Here is a 16,948-nt window from a genome sequence, read left to right on the forward strand (position 1 = left end):
GGACATGAGCTTTGAGGAGTAACTGTGAAGAGACGATAAAAGATATCCACATCCCGTTTTCACTTCTGAGTAGGTCACAGATATATCTACAAACTGGAAGTTAAACGGTGTTCGTAGGTGAAAGCATGAGGACATAGTACTGCTTTGAAAACGGTCACTTTGAGACTTTTTTTAGGCTTTCTTTCTCCCCGACTCCATTCATTCCTATGGGGTTGTTTGGGGGTGGTTTTTGGCTAATTTTGTTGCCATGGTAACTCGAAACCGCAAAAAACGTAGTAGCACACATCTCGAGACCGAGCCGAAGGTTTTGATGTTTATATTGTTGGGGTGCACGCTAGGGTTCGGGCCGCATTAATCGTGAAGGAAGAAAAATAAAGAATATTAATAATAACTAGAAAAATTTCTGAAGAAATTTAGCAAGGCGCCTGCCACTTGGTGCGTACCGTACCGTCAGAAATAGCAACAGGAAGTAACACTGCGAATTTCAGGTTCCTACGGTCTTCACAGCCCTCACAGCGGCGGTTGAAAGGTGCCATGTTAAGTCAATGGACCTCCTAGGAGCCTCTTGCTAGCAGCGTTGTCATGGAGACTCACTGACAGCTGCAGCCCTCTCTGTCTGTAAAGGCAGACGAACTCTGGCTAAGCAGAAGTTGATAGGACCTTCCTAAAGCTATTTCCGGTTAGCAACATGCTAACGGTTAGCCGCTAGCATGGCTGTGTTCAGTATCACCGGGTGATGTTACTCTGTTAGTTTGGTTGAAATCCTGTACTGAGAAGTGCCTACAAAGGGAGAAAATCCTAAAATTCACCAAATCTGTCAAGCAGAAGTTTGTACAGGCTTCCTAGAGCTACTTCCGGTTAGCAACATGCTAACCGTTAGCCGCTAACATGGTTGTGTTCAGTATCACCGGGTGATTATACTCTGTCAGTTTGGTCCAAATCCTGTACTGGGAAGTGCCTCAAATAGGGGTGCCAATACTTAATGTCACCAAACGTGACCAAAGTTCATGGGTCAGATTGGCCTCCTTTAGCAACTCAGTCTCACCACATCTGGGCCTAGAACTCAACATTTGACCAAAATTGTCAGTAGCGCCATTTCCCACAGGTTGGTGGTGCTGTATTGGCCAAATGGGTTGTGTCTGGTTATCATGCCAGGTCCTGTTGGAAGCAAAGGCCCAATAGGAAAGCATGTGAAATCCCGAATGGTACAGAAAAGTGACACATGGCTGAAAGTCACATGAAAATTTTAAAATGTTAAGAGGAAGTGACTGTGCGAATTTCAGATTTCTACATTAATCACAGCCGCTGCAGTGAGGGATGAAAGTTGCCATTGTGTCTCAATGGAGCTTTTTCCTCTGGCCCTCAGAGTTCCGTCGTCATGGAAACTCACTCACACACCTGCAGCGGCCGAAGTGCAGACACTTTGGTCACAATAAGTCCCATTGGATTATAATGGAGAACTTTGCCTCGAACAACGCACGATTTCTCCGGAACCGTAAATGGTAGAGACATAATTTTTTCTGTGTTTATTTCGTAAAGGATAGGGGAAGAAGACTTGCTATCGGTTTTTGCTGGAAAAAGTTTAATAAAGGCGTAAAAAATTATGATCTAAAGGACATTTTTATGAAATTTCAGAAATCCTCTGAAAATGATCCCGAACAAATCGCTCTGGCTAAAAAAGTATAAGAGATATCAAAATAATTCTTTCACTGTTAGTATCAGCAGGCTTTTGATGACCAAGTAGCTCATTTTCATATTTTTACAAAAATCGGTGTAGGCACAGCGACGATGTAAAAAAGTGGATGATGTGGGAAAATGCAGCTCCAAAGCGATTTCAGGATTTTGCACATTCGCTACTCCCGAACAAATTGTTCCTGTGGAAAAACCATAACAGTTATCCACAAAATTCATTTTTCTTGAGTGCCAGAAGGGTTGGGACATTCATGTGTGAAAGTCTCATGTCTGTACATAAAACGGTTTAGGAGTAGTGACGATGCGAAAACATGTGATGTTTTGGATTTTTAGACGTCATTTTTCAAAACCGCTCCATAGGAAATGAATGGGGGAGGTTTCGGGTTTGTGTCGCTCTGAGGTGATTTGCGAAAAATCTATAAATGCCACACCAATGAGGGTTACATTTCCCGAATCCTGACAAAAATACCTACGTTTTGATGTATAATTTGTCTACATAGAGTGAAAATTGAGCGAGTAAGGTCAAGTTGTTCGGAGTTTTGAAATCTTTAAAAAAGCTAGAGTGGTCCACTCTAGCGGTTGGAGAATTCCGTCATTGACTTTCATTGTAAACGATGATTTCGCTGATTTTTGGACATGAGCTTTGAGGAGTAACTGTGAAGAGACGATAAAAAATATCCACATCCCGTTTTCACTTCTGAGTAGTTCACAGATATATCTACAAACTGGAAGTTAAACGGTGTTCGTAGGTGAAAGCATGACGACACAGTACAGCGTTGAAAATGGTCATTTGGAGGCTTTTTTTAGGCTTTCTTTCTACCCGACTCCATTCATTCCTATGGGTTTTTTGGGGGTGGTTTTTCGCTAATTTTGTTGCCATGGTAACTCGAAACCCCAATCAAAGTAGTAGCACACATCTCGTAATCGAGCCACAAGTTTTGATACCTATATCGTGGGGGTGCTCGCTACGGTTCGGGCCGCATTTATCGTGATGTAAGAAAAATAAAGAATAAGAAATAAGCCGTTTAGAGGTGAATAGTAATAGGTGCCTCCATGCATTTGCATTGGAGGCAGTGCTGTGCTTCGCACAGCACTGCCTCCTCATTGCAAATGCTATGGCAGGCGCCTAACTAGAAAAATTTCTGAAGAAATTTAGCAAGGCGCCTGCCTCTTGGTGCGTAGCGTACCGTCAAAAATACTAACAGGAAGTAACACTGCGAATTTCAGGTTCCTACGGTCTTCACAGCCCTCGCAGAGGCCGTTGAAAGGTGCCATGGTAAGTCAATGGACCTCCTAGGAGCCTCTTGCTAGCAGCGTTGTCATGGAGACTCACTGACAGCTGCAGCCCTCTCTATCTGTAAAGGCAGAAGAACCCTGTCTAAGCAGAAGTTGGTAGGACCTTCCTAAAGCTACTTCTGGTTAGCAACATGCTAACGGTTAGCCGCTAGCATGGTTGTGTTCAGTATCAGCGGGTGATGTTACTCTGTTAGTTTGGTTGAAATCCTGTACTGAGAAATGCCTAAAATGGGAGACAATCCTAAAATTCACCAAATCTGTCAAGCAGAAGTTTGTACAGGCTTCCTAGAGCTACTTCCGGTTAGCAACATGCTAACCGTTAGCCGCTTACATGGTTGTGTTTGGTATCACTGGGTTAGTGTACTCTGTTAGTTTGGTCCAAATCCTGTACTGGGATGAGCCTCAAATAGGGAGAAAATACGTCATTTATAATGTTGCCATGGTAACTCAAAATGGCGGGTGGTACTAAAAAATACTTCATGGGATCAGCATACATGTTTTAATATACACACTGTGAGCATTATAACACAAAAATCTTAGTCACTTACGCCGGGTTTCGAACCCACGACCTCTTGCATGCAAAGCCTGCACTTCCCATCTGAGCTATACTGTAGCTCCATATAAGGTCATGCAGTATTGGGACCATAAGGGGTTTGGTCCCCCATTGAAAAACATTGGATGTTTGACACTTCATAGCTTGGAGATGCTTTATGCAACGTAGCCCAAATTTCTTGTGGAGCTTTCTCTCTAAAGGAAGAACAGACTCTGTGAAGCAGAAGTTGGTGAGACCTTCCTAAAGCTACTTCCGGTTAGCAACATGCTAACTGTTAGCCGCTAACAACATTGTGTTCAGTATCACCAGGTGATTGTACTCTCTCAGTTTTGTCCAAATCCTGTACTGGGAAGTGCCTCAAATAGGGGTGCCAATACTTAATGTCACCAAACGTGACAAAAGTTCATGGGACAGATTGGCCTCCTTTAGAAACTCAGCCTCACCACATCTGGGCCCAGAACTCAACATTTGACCAAAATGGTGTGTAGTGCCATTTCCCACATGTGGGTGGTGCTGTATTGGCCAATTGGGTCATGTCTGGGCATCATGCCAGGTCCTGTTAGAAGCAAAGGCCCAATAGGAAAGCATGTGAAATCCAAAATGGCACAGAAAACTGACACATGACTGAAAGTCACATGAAAATTTTAAAATGTTAAGAGGAAGTGACTGTGCGAATTTCAGATTTCTACATTAATCACAGCCACTGCAGTGAGCGATGAAAGTTGCCATTGTATCTCAATGGAACGTCTCCCACTGGCCCTCAGAGTTCCGTCGTCATGGAAACTCACTGACACAGCTGCAGCGGGCCAGTCTAAAAGAAGTGCAGACACTTTTTGTCCAAGTCAGCCTATTGGATTATAATGGAGAACTTTGCCTCGAACAACGCACGATTTCTCCGGAACCGTAAATGGTAGAGACGTAATTTTTTCTGTGTTTATTTCGTAACGGATAGGGGAAGAAGACTTGCTATCGGTTTTTGCTGGAAAAAGTTTAATAAAGGCGTAAAAAAATATGATCTAAAGGACATTTTTATGAAATTTCAGAAATCCTCTGAAAATGGTCCCGAACAAATCGCTCTGGCTAAAAAAGTATAAGAGATATCAAAATAATTCTTTCACTGTGAGTATCAGCAGGCTTTTGATGACCATGTAGCTCATTTTCATATTTTTACAAAAATCGGTGTAGGCACAGCGACGATGTAAAAAAGTGGTTGATGTGGGAAAATGCAGCTCCAAAGCGATTTCAGGATTTTTCACATTCGCTACTCCCGAACAAATTGTTCCTGCGGAAAAACCGTAACAGTTATCCACAAAATTCATTTTTCTTGAGTGCCAGAAGGGTTGGGACATTCATGTGTGAAAGTCTCATGTCTGTACATAAAACGGTTTAGGAGTAGTGACGATGCGAAAACATGTGATGTTTTGGATTTTTAGACGTCATTTTTCAAAACCGCTCCATAGGAAATGAATGGGGGAGGTTTCGGGTTTGTGTCGCTCTGAGGTGATTTGCGAAAAATCTATAAATGCCACACCAATGAGGGTTACATTTCCCGAATCCTGACAAAAATACCTACGTTTTGATGTATAATTTGTCTACGTAGAGTGAAAATTGAGCGAGAAAGGTCAAGTTGTTCGAAGTTTTGAAATCTTTAAAAAAGCTAGAGTGGGCCACTCTAGCGGTTGGAGAATTCCGTCATTGACTTTCATTGTAAACGATGATTTCGCTGATTTTTGGACATGAGCTTTGAGGAGTAACTGTGAGGAGACGATAAAAGATATCCACATCTCGTTTTCACTTCTGAGTAGGTCACAGATATATCTACAAACTGGAAGTTAAACGGTGTTCGTAGGTGAAAGCATGGCGACACAGTACAGCTTTGAAAATGGTCCTTTTGAGGGTTTTTTGAGGGTTTCTTTCTCCCCGACTCCATTCATTCCTATGGGGTTGTTTTGGGGTGGTTTTTCGCTTATTTTGTTGCCATGGTAACTCGAAATCCCAATAAAAGTAGTAGCACACATCTCGAGATCGAGCCACAGGTTTTGATACCTATATTGTGGGGGTGCACGCTACAGTTCGGAACGCATTAATCGTGACGGAAGAAGAAGTAAAGAATAACTAGAAAAATTTCTGAAGAAATTTAGCAAGGCGCCTGCCACTTGGTGCGTACCGTACCAACAGAAATAGCAACAGGAAGAAACACTGCGAATTTCAGCTTCTTACGGTCTTCACAGCCCCCACACCGGCCGTCGAAAGGTGCCATGTTAAGTCAATGGACCTCCTAGGAGCCTCTTGCTAGCAGCGTTGTCATGGAGACTCACTGACAGCTGCAGCCCTCTCTGTCTGTAAAGGCAGAGGAACTCTGGCTAAGCAGCAGTTGGTAGGACCTTCCTAAAGCTACTTCTGGTTAGCAACATGCTAACGGTTAGCCGCTAGCATGGTTGTGTTCAGTATCACCGGGTGATGTTACTCTGTTAGTTTGGTTGAAATCCTGTACTGAGAAGTGCCTAAAAAGGGAGAAAATCCTAAAATTCACCAAATCTGTCAAGCAGGAGTTTGTACAAGCTTCTTATAGCTACTTCCGGTTAGCAACATGCTAACTGTTAGCCGCTAACATGGTTGTGTTCAGTATCACCGGGTGATTGTACTCTGTCAGTTTGGTCCAAATCCTGTACTGGGATGTGCCTCAAATAGGGAGAAAATACGTCATTTATAACGTTGCCATGGTAACTCAAAATGGCGGGTGGTACGAAAAATACTTCATGGGATCAGCACACACGTTTTGATATTCACACTGTGAGGATTATAATACAAAACTCCAAGTCTTCCATACCGGGAATCGATCCCACGACCTCTTGCATGCAAAGCCTGCACTTTTCATCTGTGCTACACTGTAGCACCATATATGGGCATGCATTATTGGAAACATAAGTGGTTTGATCCAAAATGGCACAGAAAACTGACACATGGCTGAAAGTCACATGAAAATTGTAAAATGTTAAGAGGAAGTGAGTGTGCGAATTTCAGATTCCTACATTAATCACAGCCGCTGCAGCGGGCGTCGAAAGTTGCCATTCTATCTCAATGGAACGTCTCCCACTGGCCCTCAGAGTTCCGTCGTCATGGAAACTCACTGACACAGCTGCAGCGGGCCAGTCTAAAAAAGTGCAGACACTTGGTGTCCAAGTCTGCCTATTGGATTATAATGGAGAACTTTGCCTCGAACAACGCACGATTTCTCCGGAACCGTAAATGGTAGAGACGTAATTTTTTCTGTGTTTATTTCGTAAAGGATAGGGGAAGAAGACTTGCTATCGGTTTTTGCTGGAAAAAGTTTAATAAAGGCGTAAAAAATTATGATCTAAAGGACATTTTTATGAAATTTCAGAAATCCTCTGAAAATGATCCCGAACAAATCGCTCTGGCTAAAAAAGCATAAGAGATATCAAAATAATTCTTTCACTGTGAGTATCAGCAGGCTTTTGATGAACTTGTAGCTCATTTTCATATTTTTAATAAAATCGGTGTAGGCACAGCGACGATGTAAAAAAGTGGATGATGTGGGAAAATGCAGCTCCAAAGCGATTTCAGGATTTTGCACATTCGCTACTCCCGAACAAATTGTTCCTGTGGAAAAACCATAACAGTTATCCACAAAATTCCTTTTTTGTGAGTGCCAGAAGGGTTGGGACATTCATGTGTGAAAGTCTCATGTCTGTACATAAAACGGTTTAGGAGTAGCGACGATGCGAAAACATGTGATGTTTTGGATTTTTAGACGTCATTTTTCAAAACCGCTCCATAGGAAATGAATGGGGGAGGTTTCGGGTCTGTGTCGCTCTGAGGTGATTTGCGAAAAATCTATAAATGCCACACCAATGAGGGTTACATTTCCCAAATCCTGACAAAAATACCTACGTTTTGATGTATAATTTGTCTACGTAGAGTGAAAATTGAGCGAGTAAGGTCAAGTTGTTCGGAGTTTTGAAATCTTTAAAAAAGCTAGAGTGGGCCACTCTAGCGGTTGGAGAATTCCGTCATTGACTTTCATTGTAAACGATGATTTCGCTTATTTTTGGACATGAGCTTTGAGGAGTAACTGTGAAGAGACGATAAAAGATATCCACATCCCGTTTTCACTTCTGAGTAGGTCACAGATATATCTACAAACTGGAAGTTAAACGGTGTTCATAGGTGAAAGCATGGCGACACAGTACAGCTTTGAAAATGGTCATTTTGAGGCTTTTTTGAGGCTTTCTTTCTACCCGACTCCATTGATTATCATGGGTTTTTTGGGGGTTGGTTTTTCGCTAATTTTGTTGCCATGGTAACTCGAAATCCCAATCAAAGTAGTAGCACACATCTCGAGATCGAGCCACAGGTTTTGATGCCTATATTTTGGGGGTGCACGCTAAGTTTTGGGCCGTATTAATCGTGAAGGAAGAAAAATAAAGAATAATAAAGAGTCCGTTTAGAGGTGAATAGTAATAGGTGCCTCCATGCATTTGCATGGGAGGCAGTGCTGTGCTTCGCACAGCACTGCCTCCTCATTGCAAATGCTATGGCAGGCGCCTAATAAATAGTCCGTTTAGAGGTGAATAGTAATAGGTGCCTCCATGCATTTGCATGGGAGGCAGTGCTGTGCTTCGCACAGCACTGCCTCCTCATTGCAAATGCTATGGCAGGCGCCTAATAAAGAAGCCGTTTAGAGGTGAATAGTAATAGGCCCTGCCCATGCATTTGCATTGGGAGGCAGTGCTGTGCGAAGCACAGCACTGCCTCCTCATTGCACATGCAAGGCAGGCGCCTAATAAGATAGAGACGCGTTTAGAGGTGCATAGTAATAGGTGCCTCCATGCATTTGCATGGGAGGCAGTGCTGTGCTTCGCACAGCACTGCCTCCTCATTGCAAATGCTATGGCAGGCGCCTAATAAAAATCTCTTATGGGTATCGATGTGATCGTAAACCAAAAAAGAGATACAAGAAAAGTAATTTTATCACCTTTTAGTCATTTAGTCACATTAAGAAAAAATACAATATAAAACAACAGAAGGAGAATTGTCTTAAGTTCAGAGTATCAGTAATTTCTAATGTTTAGAAAGACTTTCACTTGAAAAGGACAAAGAAAATCTTTGACACATTAAACGATACAGATACCTCTCTGTCCTGATTAGTGTAAAAGGCTTTTATTCGCCTCGATAAACATCTTCCAGACTGCATACAACTCAACTGCAAAACTTCTAACAAGAAGCAGAAAATACAAACATATTTATCATATTTTAATTACCCCTTTTTCAATTTGCATTTAAAATAAAGTAGAGAGAGACAAATGCATTACAGAGCATTGGTTGAGAAGCCTCCAAAACTGAGGAAAAAGCTGGCATGAACATCAACATGATTTCACTTCCAAAAGGGAGATAATTCACTGCTAATTACTGTGTCTGTTAGGATTCTGCTGTATTTGGTTCCTTGTATAAGTGAGTTCCTGTTTCAGAGAAGATCTCTGCTGGAGAGTCCTCTCTTCGCTGGGTTATTATCTATGATTGTATTCCCTGCCAGTTCTTGAGCGTTGGTGTTTTTTTGTTTTTTTTTACTTCATGATCTTTGTCTCAGGATTATTTTATTCCTGTGTTTCAGGCTTTTTTGATGATCTCAAGTTTCCTTCAAATTGGTCGGAAAGCTGCTACTGTTGCAGTTTTAAAGCATCCTCAATCTCCTTTACCTGTCTGCCCGCTCTCCAGCGTGTTGCTCATTCAAAGAAAACTAGTTAACTCGTCTCTCTCCTCCATAGACGACCCCGAAAGCGGATTCCGAAAACCCTGAGCTTACCTGGGTGGATTCGACCCCTTTAACTGAATCTTTTCACACATTGTAAATTAACCTTCTTCACTTTAACTGCTCTCCTGAGTGATTCTGCATGTGGGTCAGCAGATTACCTCAAAACACGACACTCTCCTTTGTTTGAAATTACTTTAAATATATTTATTTCACCTTTAACTAGTTTTCTTTGTTAGTAATTTAATAATTACGCTGGGTGTATTGAGTCTATTTTTTGTTGTCATGTTTCTCTACCCTAATTTACAATTTACTTTGTGTTTCCATTTAGTAAAGGGAATTATAGCAATCTTAAAAATGGTATAATTTTCAGGTGTTATGAGTTAGTTAAAGGAAACAAATGCAGGAAGAAGGTAGGCAGCATGATATGCAGAGGTGTATATAATAGTAGATCTATAACCTATAATGGACCAGGACAATGGAGGGGCAATGCCACAAACATGACACTTGAACAAACTCAAAGTCAAAACAAGAATCTGACAATGAAAAGAAGAATCGAGAGGGTTCAATGTGGGGAAGTGATTACTGTACAAAACACAGGTGATAAATTAATGTGGAACATTTTATTTTCTTTATTTTTATCCCCTTATGTGTCCTGTCATGGTATTCAGGCATAGCATATAGAGAAGCTGGTGGCCCACATGTGTCAGAACAGGTTTTTGCTCTACAAAAAGAATTATATTACTATTATTATCTCAAGACGGTATCCCCATTGCTTGTTTGACTTCATCAAACCCAGACTCGACCCAGCATCAAAGTAGGCAGGCCAAAGTGATGATACCAGTGTTCGTATGACCTTCAGCATGTGAAGTATTTGTGTGTAGGTGGATGAGCATATGTGTAGAAATACAGTAAGTGAGTTTTTGTAGAGTTGGTGTGTACCTGGAACAGTGGTGAGAACTGTAAGGCACGAAGAGAAGCTAATGGAGGACGATGTCTGACCACAAAATGAACAAAAACGTGGTGATTGCTGCGATATGTGACCGACGCCCGCGTTTGTGACGCTCCTCTCGTCTCTCCACAGGCCTCGGCTCACTGCTGTAATAAGGGAAAGTAACACGGATTAAAAACGCTGAAATTATGCCAAACACCCTCACCTGCTACTGAAGCACAGCGTCATCTCTCCTCTGCGGCTGGACTAACATAACACCACACGACCTGCAGTTATAGAAGTAAAACGTAGAAACAGAAACACTCAAAAAGGAAAAATGACATAAAATCACAACATCAGGCCGACAGCAGACTGCCCTTTGATAATGATAAAGCCTATGTGGCTGATAAAAACTTAATTTTTGGAATTACAGTCAAAATTAGACCAAGCATATGAAGTTAATTTTAGAAGAATATTACGTTTTATTAGATGTTACTGTGAATATACAAAAAAATCTATCCATCCATCTATCCATCCAATCTAATCCATCCATTGTCTATACCCACTTCTGTATGTAGGGTCGCTATGTGCGGTCATTGGGGTGGAGAGGAGGGGTAAACCCTGGACCGGTCGCCAGTCCTTTACAGGGCAACACATAAACACACATGACCATGCACGCACACACACTCACACCTCAGGGCAATTTAAACAGACTTATTAACCTAAAAGTCGTGTTTGTTTGGACTGCGCGAGAACATGCAAACTCCATATCCCGGGATTCAAACCCAAGACCTTCTTGCTGCATAACAATAGAGCAACTAACTTTGCCACTGTGCATCCGACTCAGCTGCACATTCCCAAATGGAATAAAAGCCCATATAGTACAAAAAGTATTTCCTTTATGGATTTAATCTTAGCATTGAAGTGCTGTTGATTAGCCCTCCTGCTGCATGCTTGCTCTAAAAGTGTCACGATCACTAGGTATTCCTAATTATTTTATGAGTTTAATCCTTGGGGTCGTGCATATTTTCTGTTATTGTATGTTTTCATTTATTGTTTCTCACTCCTCTTCCCAAATTGCCTGCCAGCCGTTTCTGTTACCTTTGATCACCCCAGACCTGTGCCCTGTTTAGTCTCAATTATCTCCTGTGTATTTAAGTTCTGGGTTTCTGTTTAGTCTTCGCTGGATCATCAGTGGATTATCATTCTATTCCCGGTCAGTTTATACTCAGTAAGTTCGTTTCTCTAGTTTGTTTTCTGTCTCAGTTTGAAACCTAGCTTATGTTCCCTCTGGATCAAAATCACTTACCTACCTTCTGATGTCTCTGCGCCGCCTTCACTGCACACCTGGTCCTCAACAAAAACCGCATACCATGACAAAAAGAGGATGAACATTTAAACATTAGATTTCCGAAGTACATCTAAAAACCAGAACATGCTAAACTGCTGTGATGTCAGTCTCTGGAAAAACAGCATTTGTCATTTTCTTCCGGCCCCTGACTCCCCGTTCAATCTTTTCAGTCAGTTTCCATGTTCTCCAGTTGTCATGCCATCAAATGACTTTCCCTTGACTTTAGCTAAATTAGAAACTGTTACATCAGACTCTCTGAGCCGGAGCTGAGCGCGCACCTGTAATGACATGCAATACTCCTAAAGCAATTATCAGTCACACCTTTCATTTGTAATCAGAGTTTGATACTAAGTGATTTAATAAATTGCCTTCAGGCATTTTCAATTAACCTTCAGCTCTTTTTAAAACAAGCATTAATGGTAAAATTCCCTCAATGCAACTTTCTTTTACATATCTATTAGCGCCTAGTCGAGTATCTTTCTACAGGCCTGCCCTGAGGTTTAGGGTTTTCACCGGTACCGTTTCTCATTACAGAGGCACTGCTCAAAACAGGTTGACCTGTTGACTGAAAGCCCATAAACTGCTGTAGGGCAATAAAACTCTCTATTAAATCTCTTATCAGTGTAAAGCTGCAGTCACATGAAATCTTTGTAGCCTCTAGCAAGTGTGATTCATTGGATTTGTAAGAAAAGCCAATCCCTTTTTCCAATATCAGCTTATTTTGGAGCTCTGATGGTTTTTTTTTTTCAAGAAATTGCTAATTCATCATATTTGAGGTTAAATAGAAAATATTTGGGAGGCTGGTGGGAGCACCTCAGAGCTACTGTTACGCTCCCTTGCAAGCCTGCAAAAGAGGAAGAATTGAGCCGAGCATGGTGAAAAGCAGCAGGATGTTTTGAAATGGATTAATGCTCCCACTGTTTGAGGTTAACAGCTTGTCGCTGACTTTCCTTATCAGATAGCTAAGATCAATGGCACAAACACATCTGCTCCCAGAACAATCTGCGCGAGTACTGCCGGACAATGCGGGAGAATGAAATAAAATCATTATCCGGTGTCGCCTGGAGCAATTTTATACCTATTTGTCTTCTGAATCCTGTACAGCGCAAAGAGCAACTTAAATTGACCCATTGAAGAAGACTGATATGCTTTCTGCAAGACTGCTCCGAGACATGAAAATAAAGTAACAAAATCTGAGACACTGTGTGAATATCAAATGTTTTGATATGGGAAGCCCAGCGAACATCGACGGAATATTGCATATGCAAGTTATTTTGACAAATATACCCTAATAGCATCCTAAACATTGTTTTTGTGAAACTGTATCTGCAGTTACACTCTTTCTTCTTTTTGTTTGCGTAAAATGTGTATTATATACGTATAAACCTAGCCTTATGGCCTATTTTGTGAAACATTAAGCTCTATGACATCTATAGAATACATGCATTGCTTTATGGTTGCGCCCAAACTTTGTATTGGTGTAAAAAAGTAAAGTCAGAGTCAGTTACTTTGGTCGAGACGTCACTGACGAAGGGATGAAAGCACTTTGCGTTGTCCCATGTGGTCAAAAAGCTGCTTGCTGCATTAATCAGAAAAATGGCTCAACTGCTCCCCTCTCCCTAAAGCCACTTTATATCCAGCATGCCAAGGTAAATAAATCTTCATCAGCACAGACAGAGTGTCTGCAAATGTACGTTGAGTTTAACAAATGTAATTGGTGCGAGAGCTGGGCTGAGATGAAATATAGATTCCAGCACTTACCTAATCCTATTTTCTACCAAAGAACTAATAAAATGTGCAAACATATTTGTTTAAACTAATCTACATTAATTTAGTTTAACAATGGAAGTATTGCAGCTTGACTACAAAAGAACAAACTGTGCTGGAGGGTCTTTGGTAGAGTTAGTATTAATATAGCAAATTGAAGGGATTGCAAGATTGTCCCATTATTGCATAAAATAATAATAAATTATCTGACGTTTACTACACAAAATCTTTGAATCAAGGATCCCGCTGTCTGCTGATGTGTTGACAGGCTTGTTTTCAGTTTTGATACAGTTATTGTTAATTCACAAGGAAATTATTTTTTGCGGATCATAATTCAGAGCTGATGAAGGGGAAACTGCTAAATGTTCTGATTCACTGATATTGTGTTGTGTGTTTTCCAGACTTGTGGAAGAAAGTTAAGATTTGTCTCATCAGGTATTAGTCACGTTTCACTCAACAAAACAATATTATAAATACATGTTGTTACAAGTTTCTAAATTATAACAAATCTATCAAGAAAAGAACTCATTAAACCCGCTGAAGACTTACAGTATCTAAATCAAACTATGAAAATTTTATTTAGCACACAGTTGGACACTAGGCAGGATGTGACAGGCATGTTCTCCTGGTCGTAATACAGTAATTGTACATACTTATCGTAAAACTGCTATAACTTGATTCTTTTCTCCTAATTTTTTAAACAGGTTGTTATGTTCAGGAGTTTAATTGGAGCATAAATTGAGTGCAGTTATCCAGTGTAGCTTTATGATCTGTACTGTTAATCTTATTACTTGGAAACATGATTCTGTTTCTTTCTGAAATATTTTCTGCAGGGTGTATGTTCTGTAATTTTTCCCAGAAACAAAGCAGGTGTCTCTGTCTGGTTGTTTAATAGGTGGACATGAATTTGATTTTCCTTTTTGATGGTTTGGTCGGGCATTCTCTGACACTTCTTCCATCTGACTGCATAAAGTATTCAATAAAAAACACTCAATAATGATTTTCTCACATAATCTCAAACTGTATCGTGTAAAACCTTTTATAACACAATATGCTTTTTAAGTATACATTAATATGAAATTATTAGTGTTTAAATCAGATTATTAGCTGCTGAGCGTCACTTGGGAAATCAGACAAGTGCTCTGCTGAAGCAGAGAAGGTCAAGTTTTTTTCAGGCAGGAACTGAAGCTGGAAAACAAAAAGGAAGCTTTATAAAAGCCTTTTGTATTTAGAGAACACTAAAATATTGTAAAATTGATCCTAGATGCAAAATATTTTAAAAAGTGGTTTGTAGCTGAAGAAGTAGATAAAGCAAGTAATTTTACATGAGTTTTCAAACAAGCAATAAAAGCCAGCTCCTTGGTTCCATTCTAACGTAAAAAACCTTTTGATGTTGTCTGTATTTTATGGTTTTCTCATCATTTAACTTTTCAAACAAACCACTAATAGAGTCCAGGATCACAGAATAACTCGGGGGAAATCATCCTAAAGTGTGTTTTTAGGAGCATACACAGCAAGTCATAGTTATTTTAATGCCTAGTAAACATGTTAGAAAATTTTACATAAATTCATGTTCTGAGCCTGAAAATTTATGAAATAATTCCAATCTGAAGTTTAAAAATGTGTCTATTGGGGTAAAAACACAAGACAAGACACAAACACAAGAACAGAAATTATTCTTAGTAAGAATCACCTTCTTCTGAGTCCTGACAAAATCTTCTCGAGTTGACAGGACAGCGTTCAGTCTTCTGCTGTAATGATTCAAAGGGTGGCAGCAAAAACAGAAAGCATTATCATTCTTTCCCTTTTATCTCTTCTTTCTTTCACCTCTTCTCTTTCTATTTTTCTCTTTTTGTTCTTCCTCTACTCTCCTACTTTCCCATTGTAGTGTCCACATAATTTGAAATTATCCCCGCAGGAATCACAATCAAACTATTTACATGCATAAATCAAGCAGAGCACTATGGCGAAAGATGATTGTTTCATATGTGAAAGTAAAATATGTCGAGCTCTATTTGGCATTAAGACATCAATTCTTATTGCCACATTGCTAGACAGGACACTGGAAAAAAAAGAACAGAAAGCAGGATCTTTGATTGTTCTTCTTTGCACAATCTTTCTCAAAGCCCAGAGTTCAGGGACCCGCTTATGGTCAAACCCCCCCGTCATATGGCTAACCCCCAGATTTTCTGTGGGATTCAGGTCTATGTGAGGAATTTCTGTAAAATCATAATGAACCAGTGGCAGCTTGTCAATAGGGAGCGCTTGGCCAGCAGACCCCATAAGAAATGTTCTCCTCGGAGAGCGGCTCTCGGGTCAATCAGCGCTTTTTGTCATTCTTCATCTAATCTGATTAGTTCATCATACCTGTCAATCAAAGTCACACCCGTGGCAGCTCAGATGTGCAGGTGCAAATGTCACAAACACACAAATGCAAATATCAGAGTCAGATAAAAAACAATGACAGGACAGGAGATGATGGTGCAGCGAAAGAAAATTTGGTGATTTACATGCAAAATACGAAGATCTGAAACTTTTTTAAGTGAGGCAATAAAATATATAAGAAATTCCATAAGGCAGCAAATGTCGTATTCTGCAGGCGGTGAGTTGGACCGATATGTAGACAGGAACTTGGAATGGATTCAGGGTAAATGTTTTAATGATATAACAGAAACAGTTAGAGGTCTTGAACAGGGCAAACAGAACATGAAACAGAAACAGGGAAATAGGAATTATAACAATAAAATCTAGCAATGAACAATGGAAAACCAGGAATTTAAATAGTCAGGCAGAGGTTAGCAGAGTAGCTAATCAGAGGAGACAAAATAAAAGCTGAAGGACATAGACTAATTCCCACAAAGGGAAATGAACTAAAACACAGGGGCCCCTTTTCACAAAGGAGGGTTAGTTGAAATCCAGAGTAAGTTACGGGGTATATTCCTAAAAACCCTGCTATCAAGCAGGGTTTTTGGAGTAACCCTGAGTTTGTCCTTCTTTTTAGCGGTGTCTACTGGAGGAACCAGTAGACGCGGGAGAGAAAATACGCCACAGAAATCTGGCTGAGGCTGATCAGACCATGATTATATCTCTTATCATTTCTGAAATAATATATTACCATTACTGTTTATACCGTCACATCAGCCATATAACATAACCAGGGGTTTAGTGATGGCTTGTCCTCTGAGAGGCACCACATGTTATCCTCGGGTTACTTGGTGCCCGTGGGCACCAGGTTGATGACCTCTGCTCTAAAGTACATAAAAGTTAAACCTGAGCTCCGTACGCACCTGTACCTGCTCCCTCTCTGTGACAGCAGACAATGTGCTCATCATAATCCAGGGTATCTGCCTTCTACTCAGGGCAGGTTGGCCATTCTCACTGAAACGAGGCCCAGAACACCACTTACCAAGGGGAAAATACTAACCCTGATATAGAATTCCAGTCAACTAAGACACTAAGAACAACTATGGAAACCTTGTAACTATCAGGGTTTGCGGTTGTTGAGGACCAACGGTGCAGTGAAGGCGATGCAGAGCCATCATAAGGTAAATAACTTTAATGAATAGAACATGGATGACACTTAAG

The sequence above is a fragment of the Fundulus heteroclitus genome, chromosome 3 (genome assembly GCF_011125445.2).
Source record: "Fundulus heteroclitus isolate FHET01 chromosome 3, MU-UCD_Fhet_4.1, whole genome shotgun sequence".
NCBI lineage: Eukaryota > Metazoa > Chordata > Actinopteri > Cyprinodontiformes > Fundulidae > Fundulus > Fundulus heteroclitus.